The sequence below is a fragment of the Lissotriton vulgaris genome, chromosome 7 (genome assembly GCF_964263255.1).
Source record: "Lissotriton vulgaris chromosome 7, aLisVul1.2, whole genome shotgun sequence".
Taxonomy (NCBI): Eukaryota; Metazoa; Chordata; class Amphibia; order Caudata; family Salamandridae; genus Lissotriton; species Lissotriton vulgaris.
The window spans coordinates 290,613,425-290,628,458 of record NC_141695.1 but is presented as its reverse complement, the minus strand read 5'-3'; the positions used below and the strand labels follow the sequence as shown (position 1 = coordinate 290,628,458).

Sequence of the window (15,034 nt, the reverse complement as noted above, 5' to 3'; positions counted from 1 at the left end):
TCTCTGTCAGAAGGGTAGCAAAAAGGACTTTCTTTCTGTGAGGGCAGGGTTGGTAGAATACCAGGGCTGCATCATTATTGTTAAATATAATTTTCCTAGTTGTGGAATAGCATCTAGTAAGTCACTGTTGAGCAGTAGCTCTTGATCATAGACCTCAAGAAAGTGCTCAGATGGCTAATAGATCTAGGACGAAGCAGGCACACACAGGTTCTTAAGTGGTACATCGGGAGTTGGGTATAGTTCTGTAGCAGTCACTCCCATTTAAAAAAAAACTCTTCCTAGCGATGACTCCGTTATTTTTTTTAACTACAAAAGATGCAAGATGCAGAGACATCATACATCATTATGATGCTCAGAGGATGTAACCAGCAGAAAGTTGCAAAAAGGCCATGGAGTTAGCAATGGGTGAAGATTGTGATATTGATGAGCAAGGCTCATCAATATCACATATAAGCCCAATATCCTTACTGCACCGAGAGCTCATTTGAAGTGTTGAGGCCTCCATAGCAAACAAAATTCTAACAATAAGTGTTGATAATGAAAATGTAACAAAAATCATTCTATGTCCAGACCGGAGGCGAGGATTATCCTTATCTTTCTCCACTTGAATGAACAACAGCCGTTTTAAAACTAACTTCAACAAACTACAATTCCCATGAGACATTGGGAATGTCAACAACAAAAAACAATAGAGTGCAACAGGACGATACTCTTGTTCTCCAACCAATCACGTATCACACATCAGGTTTATAGTCCATCAGCACTGCCCACTCATCCTCTTTCTTCGCTGCTCGCACCCAAACATAAGTGGTGTTTCTACTGCTGCCTGTCCCTTCCCCATTGCTGCCTAGCGAGGAAGAGATACAATTCGACGCGCCTTTGTTATCAGGGCGATCGTGTCTATCCTGGGAGGTGCCACAAGCAGCGAAAGAATTAATTTGGAAGAGAGAGTTTATTGACATTTTCTCTCTACTCTGGGTCAACAAGGGGCGGATGTGCGCAAGGCAGGGCTCAAGGAAGAGGAGAAGAAAGTGAGATTTCAGACCTGGCCGGAGAAAAGCATTGATAACTGGTTGGAAGCGTTTGCCATCTTACATTCTGTGATTGTAGAAAAGTTTAGTGATCAGGGACCAGGGCTAGTGCAGTACGGGAGGCTCATCCACAATGAAGCAAAGAAGTGGGGAGGAGTAGGTTGGCTCGATTACGACAGGGAATTCAGGAAGAAAATGTCAAGATGTCCCAATATGCGGTGGGATCATAAGGAGGTGCAGCTTTGGATGGACCATATGGGGTCCAGGGCACTTCAAGGGGTTGCGACAAAGAGCAAGGCGCAGAAATCAATGGCAGGGTCTTCAGACAAAAGCTCCCCTGGGGCCCAGTACGAACATAGGACGCCGCCCTTTCGCGGGGGCCAGAGAGGGAGAGGTCAGAAGAAAGGAGTCGGGAAGTCTTCACCAGGGTCATGCAGGTTGTTCAACGGGGGCCATTGCCATTGGGGTAGCTCATGCAAATTCACCCACACATGTAGCAATTGTGGAGGGCAACACCAAGCGGGATCTTGTAGAACAAGCAAAGGTCAAAAGCCAGGTAGCTATCAGGGTGGGAGAGGGAGAGGTGGGTCCTGGCAAAACAAGTAACCCACCAACACCCCACGTAACGACCGCCCCCCCCAAACCTGCTCCCCCCCTCTCCATCCAGTACACAAAGAATGAACATGCCTTGCCCGCCTGGAAACTCCCTTGAGTGGCTTGCAGCTCCCCCGGAGCGAGGCGCAGTTAAGGGCCCCTCGCCGATAATTCTGGAGCGAATGTTGCCACTATTAAACAAATACCCAAACAGAATCGACAGGACATTGCTCCTGGGGGGTTTTGCTGAAGGATTTGTCATACCATTCGTAGGAGTGCCGGTCGCCAGGGACGCAGATAATTTGAAATCCGCAAAGGATAACCCTGAGGTAGTGAGAGCCAAAGTAAGCAAGGAACTCGAGCTGGGGAGGGTGGCTGGCCCTTTCACCCACCCACCACTAGACAACTTTGTGGTGTCACCACTAGGGATAGTACCAAAGAAGGAGCCAGGGGCCTTTAGGCTGATCCATCATCTGTCATATCCCGAGGGAGAATCAGTAAACGACCATCTTGAGGAAGGGGTTTGTTCTGTCTCGTATTGTTCATTTGACGTGGCCATGGACCTCGTGAGAAGAGCTGGGAAAGGGGCATGGCTGGCAAAAGCGGACATCGAGTCTGCCTTCCGTCTTCTGCCGGTTCATCCGCTTTGCCAGAACTTATTGGGCTTCAGGCTGGGCAATGAATACTACTACGATAGATGCATGCCCATGGGCTGCTCTATTTCTTGCGCCTTTTTCGAAGCATTCAGCACCTTCTTGCAATGGGTCCTGCAGGACATTGAAGGGGTACAGGGCGTAACTCATTACCTGGATGACTTCTTGTTTGTGGGCAGGCCAGGGACAGCTGAATGTGCGGAGGCACTGGCTAAATTCCAAAGAATGACTAAGCATCTTGGCGTGCCTCTGGCCCCTGGGAAGACAGTGGGACCTGCGCAGGCGTTAGTTTTCTTGGGCATCCTAATTGACACAGCATTAGGTGAGGCAAGGCTACCGGCAGACAAGGTCCTTGAGCTCGCAGCACAGATAAAAAAGGTGCTAGGGCAGGACAAAGTGACATTAGAAGACATTCAGAGCCTGCATGGGAGATTAAGTTTCGCCACGAAAGTCATTCCGGCAGGTAGGGCGTTTGCGCGCAGGTTGGCCAAGTCAGCAGCAAAGATAAAGCGCAAGCACCATCAGGTGAGGTTGAGTTTTGGGGTCAAGGAGGATCTTAAGGTGTGGGGGGACTTCCTTGAGCACTTTAACGGATCAGTGATATGGAGGGAGCCTTGGACCAGCAGCCAAGAGCTGGCGCTGTTTACTGACGCGTCAGGCAGGGATGGGTTTGGGGCTATCCTTGACAAAGAGTGGTGCGCGGCGGGGTGGCCCAATGCTTGGAGGAAGAAAAAGATCACCTCCAACATAACAGTGTTGGAACTATTCCCAGTAGTTGTTGCTTTCCACCTCTGGCCTGCCTTGCTGTCCGCGAAAAGAGTGGTGCTATGGTCAGATAACATGGCGGTGGTCCAAGCCATCAACACCCAGTCAGCGTCCTGCGCTCTTGTGTTATGTCTACTCAGGGAACTGGTCAAGGTCTGTCTTTTTAATAATGTTGAATGCAAAGCTAAACACATCCCAGGGGTTCAAAACACGGCTGCTGACGCTCTCTCACGTTTCCATTGGCAGCGGTTCCGAGAGGCGTGGCCGCGAGCGAGGGAGGAGATGACGCCTTTCCCGGCGCGACTTTGGCACCTGCTGCGGTGGCGCAGCGCATCAGAGAATTAGGAGAGTTGTCATTGGCACCGAGAACGATGAGGAGATACCAAGCCTGTGTTAGAACATTCGGCGAAATTATGGGCCCATGGGAGCAGGACGCCTCAAGACTAGGGGACCAAGTGCAGGCTTTCATGGTTTGGGCGAAGGATGAGGGCAAGAGTCACTCTTGGATGGCAGGGCACTTAGCGGCCATAGGGCACCATGCTCGCCTGCTAGGTCAGTGGGACCCGACCACGTCTTTTCCAACTAGGGCGGCACTCAAGGGGTGGGCCAGAGTGATGCCGAAATTGATCGATCAGAGGACTCCCATAGATTATGACACTTTAAAGAACATGATAGACGCCTTGCCCATAGTCACCCATGACTCCTTTGAAGAAGCCCTCTTTGCAGTTACATTTAGCCTTGCTTTCTTTGGAGCATTTAGGATCAGCGAGCTAGTAGCACGGTCCAAAAAAGAGTCCTGCCACAGGGCAATCTCGATCCGGGACGTACGCGCAACAGCTGAGTCAGCCGAGATCTTTTTACAAATATCCAAAACGGACCAGTCAGGTAAAGGTAGGACAATTACTTTACAGCGCTTGGGTAATGACAAGTACTGCCCGGTGGCCCTGCTGACCAAGTTCCTGTCAAGCCGCCCGCATGCAGATGGGCTGCAGCTCATCCACGCTGACTGTTCCCCAGTAACAAAGTACCAGGTGGACCATGTAATGCAAGGGTGCTTGTTCAGGGCAGGGTACACCACAAATGGCGCCAAGTTTAGCTCACATTCCTTCAGGATAGGAGCGGCCACCACAGCCTTTAGGGTGGGCCTCCCGGCCGAAGCAATAAAAAAAGTAGGGCGTTGGGATTCCAACTGTTACAGGAGGTATGTTAGACCATTGAGCGTGATACGCCCGTTGACCAGACCCGTGGTCTAGGACTTGTAATTTGTGTATACCCCGCGAACGGGGACAAGAAGTTATATTATGTGCCACAATTAGATGTGAATTGGAGTGTTGTGTTTTGATTGCTGTGCTTTAAGTTTTAATAAACAACAATATCAACACACTGTGTTTTATTGCAGGGGCAGAGGTGTGGGTGATGGGGCACTCTTATGTCACCAGACTGGCGAGATGGGTGAGGGCCAACACCTGGAAACATGGCTTTATCAACACAAACATACCATGGTTCGGCATCCCTGGAATGCGCTGGGCAGCACTGTTAGGGACGCTGCAGGGAATCTTGAAGGAGCACAGGCGAAAGCCAAACATTTTAGTGGTGCATCTGGGGGGGAACGATCTGGTGGCTTTAGGCAAAAGGCGTTTATTGGACACAATGAGGAAGGACCTAAGCACCTTGAGCGGCAAATTAGGACAGTGCAGCATATACTGGTCAGAAATATCACCCAGGCCTATCTGGCACGGGGCATTATCACAAGGGGCGTTAGAAGTCACTCGCAGGCGAGTCAATGCAGCAATGCGGAAATTCAGCGAACAAATAGGGGTAGGTTTCATTAGGCATGGTTTGCTGCACGCCAAGTCCATCGGGTGCTGGTAATCTGATGGGGTCCATCTGTCCAAAGTGGGCATGGCGATCTTCCTGTTAGACCTGGGTGAAGCGCTAGAGTTAGCCGGGTGTAGATAGAGGAAGACTAAGGCTAGGTAGTGGGGGCCCTGGGCGCGGCGGTTGCCACGCCCAAGGCTGTGGATAAAGTGCAAGGCGACTCCCCCGACACATGCAGAACAGGCGCAGGAACAGGACCTGAAGCCCCAGTGCAAGGCACAACTGAGTCACATGTAAGCCGAGGGGCCCTTTTCGGGGACTTGGTTCAACGGCACCCCGTTAGTCCTTAGGGCGGTTGTAAGCCTGAACAACCGGGGGTTTGCTAATAAATGCCCCGCCTGGATGGGCAAGGTGTGAGTTGACTCTCCCTTGTTTGGAGGGCGGGGCAGGTGGACGGTAGGTCCACCGGTGGGAGGCTGGTGCCTCCCGGAATCGACACCTGGCCAGGGCCAGGGTGCCCGCGGTATTGGCTCATCTTCAGGCGCCCTGCAACAAGGGGTTGCGGGGCCTAGGGGGGGTCGCCTGTCAGTTAACCCACTCTGTTATTTGGACCGCAAATAAACCTGCAACTTCTTACTCCCAAACTTCGTGTCTGTGTATCATTTGGGTGGTCAGGGTTGTGGGGTGAGGTGTACCGATGCAACTACTATGAGGGAGGCCCGAGGTCCCTGCAAGGGACCCCCATGGGAGGGCAAACCCCGTAGTAGGCCGCAGGGAACCGAGGACAGCCCGTGGGCGGGTAGGGGCGGGGGAGGCGGGTCATGCCAGGTCAAGCCCCCCACCCCTTTTCCTGGGAGGTTTTAAGGGAGCTCCTCCCTCCCGGCGCCCTCTTTGCTGCTGCCCCCTTGCCATTACCACGGTCGCCAGGCTGCCCCCTCGCCAGCCTCAGGCCCGTTAGCCCCCCTAGGCCCGCTCTCTCCCCCCACCACGACGTCGGACGCGAGGCCCGCGGTTTCCAGCTCCCCTCCCTACTGCTCACCCGCTGGAAGGGGGGAAGTGGTGAGGGGAACATATTAATGTTGTATTTATGTTTTCTAGGTTGCAGGAGGTGTTACAAGGGATCCCCCTGACACATGCAGAACAGGCGCAGGAACAGGACCTGAAGCCTCAGTGCAAGGCACAACTGAGTCATATGTAAGCCGAGGGGCCCTTTTCGGGGACTTGGTTCAACGGCACCCCGTTAGTCCTTAGGGCAGTTGTAAGCCTGAACAACCGGGGGTTTGCTAATAAATGCCCCGCCTGGATGGGCAAGGTGTGAGTTGACTCTCCCTTGTCTGGAGGGCGGGGCAGGTGGACGGTAGGTCCACCGGTGGGAGGCTGGTGCCTCCCGGAATCGACACCTGGCCAGGGTGTCCGCGGTATTGGCTCATCTTCAGGCGCCCTGCAACAAGGGGTTGCGGGGCCTAGGGGGGGTCGCCTGTCAGTTAACCCACTCTGTTATTTGGACCGCAAATAAACCTGCAACTTCTTACTCCCAAACTTCGTGTCTGTGTATCATTTGGGTGGTGAGGGTTGTGGGGTGAGGTGTACCGATGCAACTACTATGCCCTGGGGTTTTTTTTTACCTCTGTATTTCATCTGCTTTGTGTAATTGGCACTCTGCCCTTACCCAGTATCACTTTGTGGTAATTTTTAATTGGGAATGTTTTCCTTTGATTATTTATTGCAGTTCATGCTATAATTGACCAGCTGCGGGAAAGTAGCAATGCTCCTTCGCGGCTGCTTTCAGTTGGTGCGGCTCCGCTGTGCGATCCTCCCACTAATTGATGCCTCAGGCCAAGATGCGCTTTCTGCGTTCAGTGCATTCCGCACATTCCAAAGGATTCGGAGCAGCTCTGCGTTGTTAGCCATGATCCGTCTGGAGGGAGACCCCTTTTTTTCAAGGGTCTGTACTGCCACATGGGCAGAGAAAGTTTTACACTCCTTTGATCTAGGGATCGGTACCACATTGCTAGGGAGTCAGCATTGGGTGGGATGGAATATTGTCCCGCAGGAACCACCTCCCAGACGTGTTGCCCCATAAATCTCTTTGCACCTGGGGTGATGTGTCCCTGGGGACTGGCCTTATAAAAGTGAGATGTGCTCACATTAAAGTTTAGGCTGACACCCAGCCCCCATTATCTAGCACTCTGCCTGGGATCCCCCTTTGCCTGTCACCTCGTTGGTGTATCCCAGAGCGAGATCACTCCTCGCTTCAAGCTAAAGGGCAGCTGTGGATATCTCCCACAGATGGAACCCTTTGAGGATACCCAAGGGGAGGAGGACCCTGTAGGTGGGCTTCCCTGGGAGGACGATTTTTTACAATGTGGTAGAGGCATCAATCTATAAGGCAGCATCTGAGGCCGTGGCCCCCCTAGAGGAACGCCTCTGAGTGTTCCCAACCTTCCCTTGAGGGCAAGGTGGGGAAGGCGCCCAATATAGACCACCAGAAGGCCACCTTCTTGCAAAAGTTTAAGGATCCTAAAAAAAGGGATAGACAGATCCTGGCAGGCTAGGACGCCGGCCACGGAGTACCGACGGATAGAGCGGTGCTTCATTTTCCCCTGAGCCACTGCCAGGTGGGGTGAGGCAATTCTACCTTACAGATTAAGTGAACAGCACTAACTGTAATGGCATTTGGATCATACAGGTGACTTTTTGCACTTGTTTCTCCTCTCCTTTTGTCACTTTTTCACTTTATGATTTATTTCACCTCGTGCAGTAGCACTAGCATCATAGTTCTGGTCCTGATGAAAGCAAGGACGCAATAGTCCGTGTTTGCTGAAACATGTCGACCGACCTCACCTCAGACAGTCAACCTAATTTGACTGCCTAAGGGTATATATATATTTTTAATCTTGGTATTGAGAGCATACACAGAATAAAAGTTGTTCCGTGCTCTTTTGACCAATTTTAACACACTTTCTTGTCTTGGTTTCTTTTTCAGTCACAGTGATTTGCACTGCACACCCCAGTCCCATGCCTTTTTCCACTCATTAATATCGAGTGGTAGACCACACTGTAATCAATAACCACTTAAGGGACCTCCTTACCACCAGGTCATCCTTTGATTGTGGCACTGATTTTCTCAGACGGGTGGTCCGGATAAAATCCCAAATGATGAAGGGCGGATCCGTATGGTGACTGATGGGTATTTTCCTCATCCCTTGAGAGCCTTTTGTGTCGATCATTTTTGACCCCTGAGAGAATGAGGGACTGTGGTTGGCTAGGTGGTTATTGTACACCGTTGAGCTTTGTTTGATTTTAGACCCTCTGGTACCTTTTGTTGTTTTCAGGTTCCTTGGGGATTGTACCCAGAGCTAGGTCTATAAATTTCCCCGAGGTCCTCTTTTACCGTAGTGTTTTGTGTTGCCAGGACAAGCTGCTTGATACCCTTGTCCCACTAACAAAGTTCCTGGACATGGCGGAAGAGGTCAAGACCTCAGGTTCCCTGATTTTCTCTCCGCCTAGGCACAGCGTGTGATTGTCTTTTTGGGAAATGCGAACTGCAAGTTATCTATAGAGAGGCGTCGCTCCTTTCTTCTTAAGGTAGACTCCAAGCTGGGAGACTTGGCCAATTCGGAAGAGGGCCCTGTCGCACAAGGCAGCCTTTTTGGGGAACCCTTGATCAAGGAGCTGGGGAGGTTTGTAAATACTTTTACCTCCCTCTTCAAAGCACAGGCCTCAATTAAAAAGGTATTTCACTCCCTGGTTTTCTCGGGGGCGGTCGAGGTAGGGGCTACTCGGCCAGCCGACACTGTAAACAGCATAATCCCAGAGAGGACAAGGCTTCCACCAAGGATAGTACCAAGAACAGGCCAGATTTGGTAACTTCTTCCCCACCAGTGGGCCACACGGCAGAGGAGCCAAAGGCCGAGGTGCCTCTAACAACACTGGTGAGTGTTTTTCCTTCTTCCCTTGAATAAGTAGGGGGCCGACTGGTGAATTTGTTCCATGTTTGGACTTCCATCACGGTGGGACGCCTACAGACAATCCAAGGGTTCCAAATGGAGTTTTATGGGACTCATGTTCAAGCCGATCTCCCGCATCCCATCGGCTTTTCAGCAGCGGTGTCTGCTCTAGTGGACGACGAGGTGCGGTCCTTCTTGGCCAAAGGCTCTATATCCCCAGCCTTTCCACATCCCAGAGGGTTTATCAGAAAACTTTACCTGGAGGAGAAGGTGGTGGGGTCAGCATCCAGTCATCAGCCTACTAAAATTTAACAAGTGGATTGTCTACCGCCATTTCAAAATGGAAGGGATCCACCTGTTGCAGGATATCCTCCGCCCACATGACTAGATGGTTCGTCTCAACCTCATGCACGCTTATCTCTCAATTCCAATTCGCCCCGCACCCACACAGGACAATTCTGCAGTTTTTCTGGCGGGGGCGAGACTTAAGAGTTTGCCACCCTTCCCTTTGGCCTCTCATCCGCACCCTGGTGCTTCACGAAGGTCCTCAAGCCGGTTGTGGAACACCTGAGGTCGCATGGGATGAGACTCATAGTCCACCTCGACGATCCCTTTAGAATGGGGCAGTGCCCCAACAAGTTACCTATACAGCTTTATAGAGCGGTTGACTTCCTGCAGAACTTGGGCTTTGTAATCAACGATTCCAAATCCCTTCTAGTTCCCTCCCAGAAGGTGATTTTTCTAGGTTTCTTGATCAACTCCATCGAAGCCTCACTCAGGCTTCCCTCCCGGAAGGTAAAGAAGATCTGGCACTAACTGCGGCGGGCTCGGCCAAACCTCGGATCTCTCTGATGCAGGTGGCTAGCCTGGAAGGCCTCCTCTTCTATCTAGGGGTGGGCAGAGATCTCTGCTCCGCTGCCAGCCACCCCGCCCCCTGGCCTGTTCCCTACTTCTGAATGCAGCCAGGCTGGGGAGCGCCCGGACCCTCGGATAGCTTGCAGGACCAGGGAGCTCCCACACCCCGGGGTCTGCCTGACTGAGCTCGAGCCTCTGGCCTAGTCCCAGCTTCCGAACCCTAGCCATGCTGGGGATAGCGTTCCTAGGCCCCGGTGGACCCCCGTCCCCAGCGCCCCGACCCTCAGCTAGAACGAAGGAGGGTTAAGCCCAGGCCACGTACTCTCCCTGCCGGCCGGCCGGGGAGCCCATTTTCCTTGACTATTTAGCCCCACGTAGTGGGGGCTGACAGAACACTAAGTATGGACAAAAGTTGGAGTTAGGTACCCGGCCCGCAGGACCATCTGGTGGCCCGGCCCGCAGGGCCATCTGGTCGCTCGGCCCGCAGCAGTCACCCTTGCAGTCTGGCGAGGGTGACCAGGCGCTCCGAGGCCACTTCTCTGGAGGCTCCTTCCCCCGGGCAGCAGCCCCACTGCCGACGCTCCCTTTGGAGGTAACCGGGGAGGACCGCACGGGTTTTCAAACCCCTTGGCCCGGCCTCACAGGACCGGGTCAAACGGGGTACCTGGCAACGAGGGAGGGTCGCCCCACCTGCACATCAGCTGTGTGTTGCCAGGCAGCCCAGAATAGTGCCGGCGGGTTGGTGGGAAGCCCATCCCACTCCTACCCAGGTCGGAGGCGCCGGAAGGGGAGAGCCAGACAGCTCCCCATACCACATGCCTCCCACCGCGTGCAGCCGGGGTCCCCTTGCAGGCCATCGGCTCCTTCTCTTCCAGGCTGCCCTGACGTGCAAAAATGGCTGCTACACGTCACCCGAAGCCTGGACAGGCCAGGACTCAGGCACGGGAGGGCCCAGGGTGGCAGGGCCTTTTTAGGGTGGGGGGATGATCTCATCCCGTGGAGGCACTGCCATTCGATTCCCCACCCCCCCCCCCCCCCCACTGCAGGGTTCGTTCCGGGTGAGCATGGATTCCGTCTCGGGAGGGCCCACTGCTGTGACCCTCCCTGGAGAAAGGATCAGGGGCCGGGGCTGCCCCCCGTCCGCTGTCCCACAGTCAGTCGTTCCTTACCCAAGAACCCCATGCGGTCGCTGACCACTCCGCCGACCAGTCAGTGCGAGGGCCGGGCCTAGGGTGGGCTTACAGGAGGTGACCGTGGGCTACGGGCTGGCGCCGTCTGTCACTCGGCCTTCTCCGCCATTAATGATCCTTCCCAGGTTCACCTACTGAAACCTTGTTATGACTTTTAAGTCCTCTCGATAGTCAAGTTTGATCGGCTTCTCGGCGCTCCGCCAGGGCCGTTTCCGACCACAGCAGGACCTTTTCGAGGACCTCACTAAACCGTCTTATCGGCAGTAGCGACGGGCGGTGTGTACAAAGGGCAGGGACTTGATCAACATGAGCTTATGACCAGCACTTACTGGGAATTCCTCATTCATGGGAAATAATTACAATCCCTTTGACGAACGAGATTCAGCGGGTAACCCGCACCTGTCGGCGAAGGGTAGACACACTTTGATCCATTCAGTGTAGCACACGTGCAGCCCCGGACATCACAGACCTGTTATTGCTCGATTTCGTGTGTCTGAACGCCACTTGTCCCTCTAAGAAGTTGGACGCCGACTGATTGGGATCACGTAACTAGTTAGCATGGAGGAGTCTCGTTCATTATCTGAATTAACCAGACAAATCGCTCCACCAACCAAGAACGGCCATGCACCTCTACCCACAGAATCGAGAAAGAGCTATCAATCTGTCAATCCTTTCCGTGTCCGGGCAGGGAGAGGTATCCCGTGTTGTCAAATTAAGCCGCAGGCTCCACTCCTGGTGGTGCCCTTCCGTCAATTCCTTTAAATTCTTCTTTGCAACCATACTTCCCCAGGAACCCAAAGACATTGGTTTCCTGGAAGTTGCACGGCGGGTCATGGGAATAACTCCGCCGGATCGCTAGTCGGCATCGTTTATGGTCAGAACTCTGACGGTATCTGATCGTCTTCAAACCTCTGACTTTCGTTCCTGATTAATGAAAACATTCTTGGCAAATGCTTTTGCTTTGGTTCGTCTTGCGCCGGTCCAAGAATTTCACCTCTAGCGGCACAATACGAATGCCCCCGGCCATCCCTTCTAATCATGGCCATAGTTTCAAAAATCAACAAAATAGAACCAGAGTCCTATTCCATTATTCCTTGCTGAAGTATTCAGGCGACCGGCCTGCTTTGACCACTCAAATTTTTTCAAAGTAAACAATCTGGACCCCCAGGACAGTCAGTCACAAGGGACCCCCATTCCAGTCACACGGACCCTCGGCTGCCCGTAGGACATGGCCTCCTGTTCCACAGATTTTTTCCATAACTCTGTGGAACTCCGTGTAGTGGTGCTACGCCAACTCAGCCCACCCCTACTTCTATCCAGGTCTTCTTCCCAGGGCCCATCCACTACCGTGCTATTCAGCGCCTGAGGGCAGCACACCTACACACGGGGCTCTCGTACTCCCAACAGGTGACCCTCACCATGGAAGCCAGAGAGGAGATCAGCTGGTGGCTGGCCAACATGGAGTCATGGGAATGGCTCGGCGATTTTTGGTTCCGTCCTGAACATCGTCATAGAGACGCCAGCAGGTTGGGCTGGGGTGCCAGCTGTGGTGATTTTGCTACAAGAGTGGTCTACTCACAAACAACGTTTACAAATCAACTGCTTAGAGCTCCTTGTGGGCTCCTTCGCGATCCGGTGTTGGACCACGGACACAATTCAATATTGCATTCTCCTCAAAATGGACACCGTGTCTGCCTTTCATTACATCAACCACCTGGGGGCACCCTGTCAAAGGCCCTGTCCAACCTCGCCTCCAACCTCTGGCAATATTTCCTGGATCACCAGATCTCGATACTAGCAGAATACCTTACGGATCAGGACAATCAGATAGTGGACTTTCAATCTCGCACCTTCCGGGATGTGAGCCTATGGAAACTGTACAAGGGAGTGTTTTCGGACCTCCAAGGCAAATTAGGTCTTTTTCGGTGGATCTATTTGCTTCTCGTCAAGACCAACAACTGCCCAGGTTCTTCAACTGGAGGCGATATCCCCTGGTTGTGACCCCAGATGTATTTCTCCAAGACTGGAAGATGTAGAAGGGGTATGCCTCCGCCCCCTCCGCCCCTCAACCCTCCCCCACTTAGCCATGATCACAAGAGCCTCGGCACAAGTCCACCGGCAAGCGGCAGAGGTGGTGATGATCACACCGATTTGGAGGTTGCAAGTCTGGTTTCCAGTTCTTCTGGAACTTTCTTATGATTCTCCAATCCCTATCCCCCCCCCCCCCCCCTTTTCCAGGGTTGCTTCTCAGTCCAGCGCAACAACCTCACCCTCTTGTCTTGCAAGGGGCGCTGGCTCTCAGGGCATGGCGGATTACCGAGGACAATAGGTAGTCCTGTGCCTTTCGGGCATGGCTGAGTAGTTCATGTCCCAGGCCTGGGCGGACAGCATTGTCAAGCGCTATAAATCTACTTGGAGAAGATAGTCCCGTTCGTGTCTGCGACTGAGTCTTAATCCCATGGCAGCAGATGTGACCCATGTCTTGGATTTTCTGGCCTCCCTAGCCGAAGGCAGCATGGCCTACAGATCCATAAATACCTCCCGCTCTGCTATCTCAGCGGGACACGCAGTGATGGATGGTTCCCCGGTGGGGGAACATCCCTTTGTTTGTTGTCTTTTGCGGGGGATAAGGCTTTCCATTCCCCCGGATCCCAGGTACTCCGCACTCTGGGACGTGAACTAGGTGCTGAACTTTTTTTTTGTCTCCTGACAACCAAATAGATTCCTATCCGGGAAGAAGCTATCAGCGAAGCTGGCCATGCTCCTCTGTCTGATCTCATGCAGACGCATTTCAGATGTCAGAGCTCTGAACAGCACCAATCTGATTTTTACTCCTTCGGGGGTGAGCTTCACAGTCCGAAGACGGACCAAATGCGGCATGAGGGTTATCTCTTACTCCGCTTTTCCGTAAACCCCAAAGTTGTGTGTGGTCTCTTGTCTTGGAGCCTATGAGGAGATGTCTAAGGACTTTTGCCCCACTGGGAAGAGGCAGCACCTCTTTGACCTATGCAAACCTCACAGAGCAGTATCCTCCCCCACAATCGCCCGCTGGGTGAGGTGGATGATGTAAGAGGCAGGCATTGATCTGCGTTTGTTCGGAGCCCACTCCACATGTCAGGCGATGGCTTAGAAGGCCTTTGTGCTGGGGGTTTGGTTGGAGGATATTCGTAACGCTGCAGACTGTTCCTTGGACACGACTTTCAAATGGTTTTTACTTCAAACCAGTTTTACACATGGTCCTCTTGGTAAGTAGGCTTTAATTTAGCATAATCCTCGCCTCCAGTCCTGAAATAGAATGAAATATTTCCTAGCTATCGTAACGGAAGATTTCAATTCTATTAAGGACGCTGAGGCAAGGATTATCCCACCTAGGATTTCACGGCACGCATGGTTGGAGCCCTCCCTAAACTTAGTAATTAACATGAATTGAGTTTCTTGTTTGCTTATTTGCATTGTTGAGTGTGTTGCTTCTCTAGGCATTTTGTGATCTTTACCTTTCTGTTGCAGGCTTTTAAACCTTAGCCTTGAAAGGGATCTAATTTGTCCTTATGTTGAAGGGATGGATGCGAATAATGGACAGCTGTGGCTGGTTTCGGGCGACGAAAAAGGATGAGTGGGCAGTGCTGATGGACTATAAACCTGATTGGAAATACCTGATTGCTTGGAGAAAAAGCCTGTCGTCCTGGCGGACACTATTGTTTTTTGTTGTTGACATTCCCAATGTCTCATGGGAATTGTAGTTTGAAGTTGGTTTTAAAATGGCTGCTGTTCATTAAAGTGGAGAAAGATGAGCACCTCCATGTCCTTAATTGAATTGAAACTTTGTTACGACAACTAGGGCATTTTTCATCACTACACTGAAACGGGGCATAAGTTGTCTGACTAGAGGTCAGTGATGTAAGGACCCACCACATCATCCTTTTCTATACATTTCGGAGAAGACCTATCGGATATGCTGTAGGTGACATTATCATTGTTTTGTCAAAGGCTGTCTTCAGACCCGTGTGTGATACCTGCGGATTTGAGGTGAAAGAGGAACACTTACATTTATTATCAGATTACCCAAAAGTGAAACCATTACGGTTTGGAGCTGTTGTAAATTACTAGAATAACCATTTCTTGCAATAGTAGAGACTTATATGGATCCTGTGTAAATGTTGATGAGGGAGTATGATGTG

The 15,034-nt window shown here is 52.1% G+C and overlaps 1 protein-coding gene and 1 pseudogene across 9 annotated transcripts in view; one reads left to right on the top strand and one right to left on the bottom strand.

The window, feature by feature from the left end:
• LOC147701408 (zinc finger and SCAN domain-containing protein 26-like) overlaps positions 1-15,034 on the top strand; it is a 308,572-nt gene that overhangs the window by 273,424 nt on the left and 20,114 nt on the right. The gene's annotated exons all lie outside the window — the stretch shown is intronic.
• On the bottom strand, positions 10,972-12,179 carry LOC147701409 (18S ribosomal RNA; annotated as a pseudogene).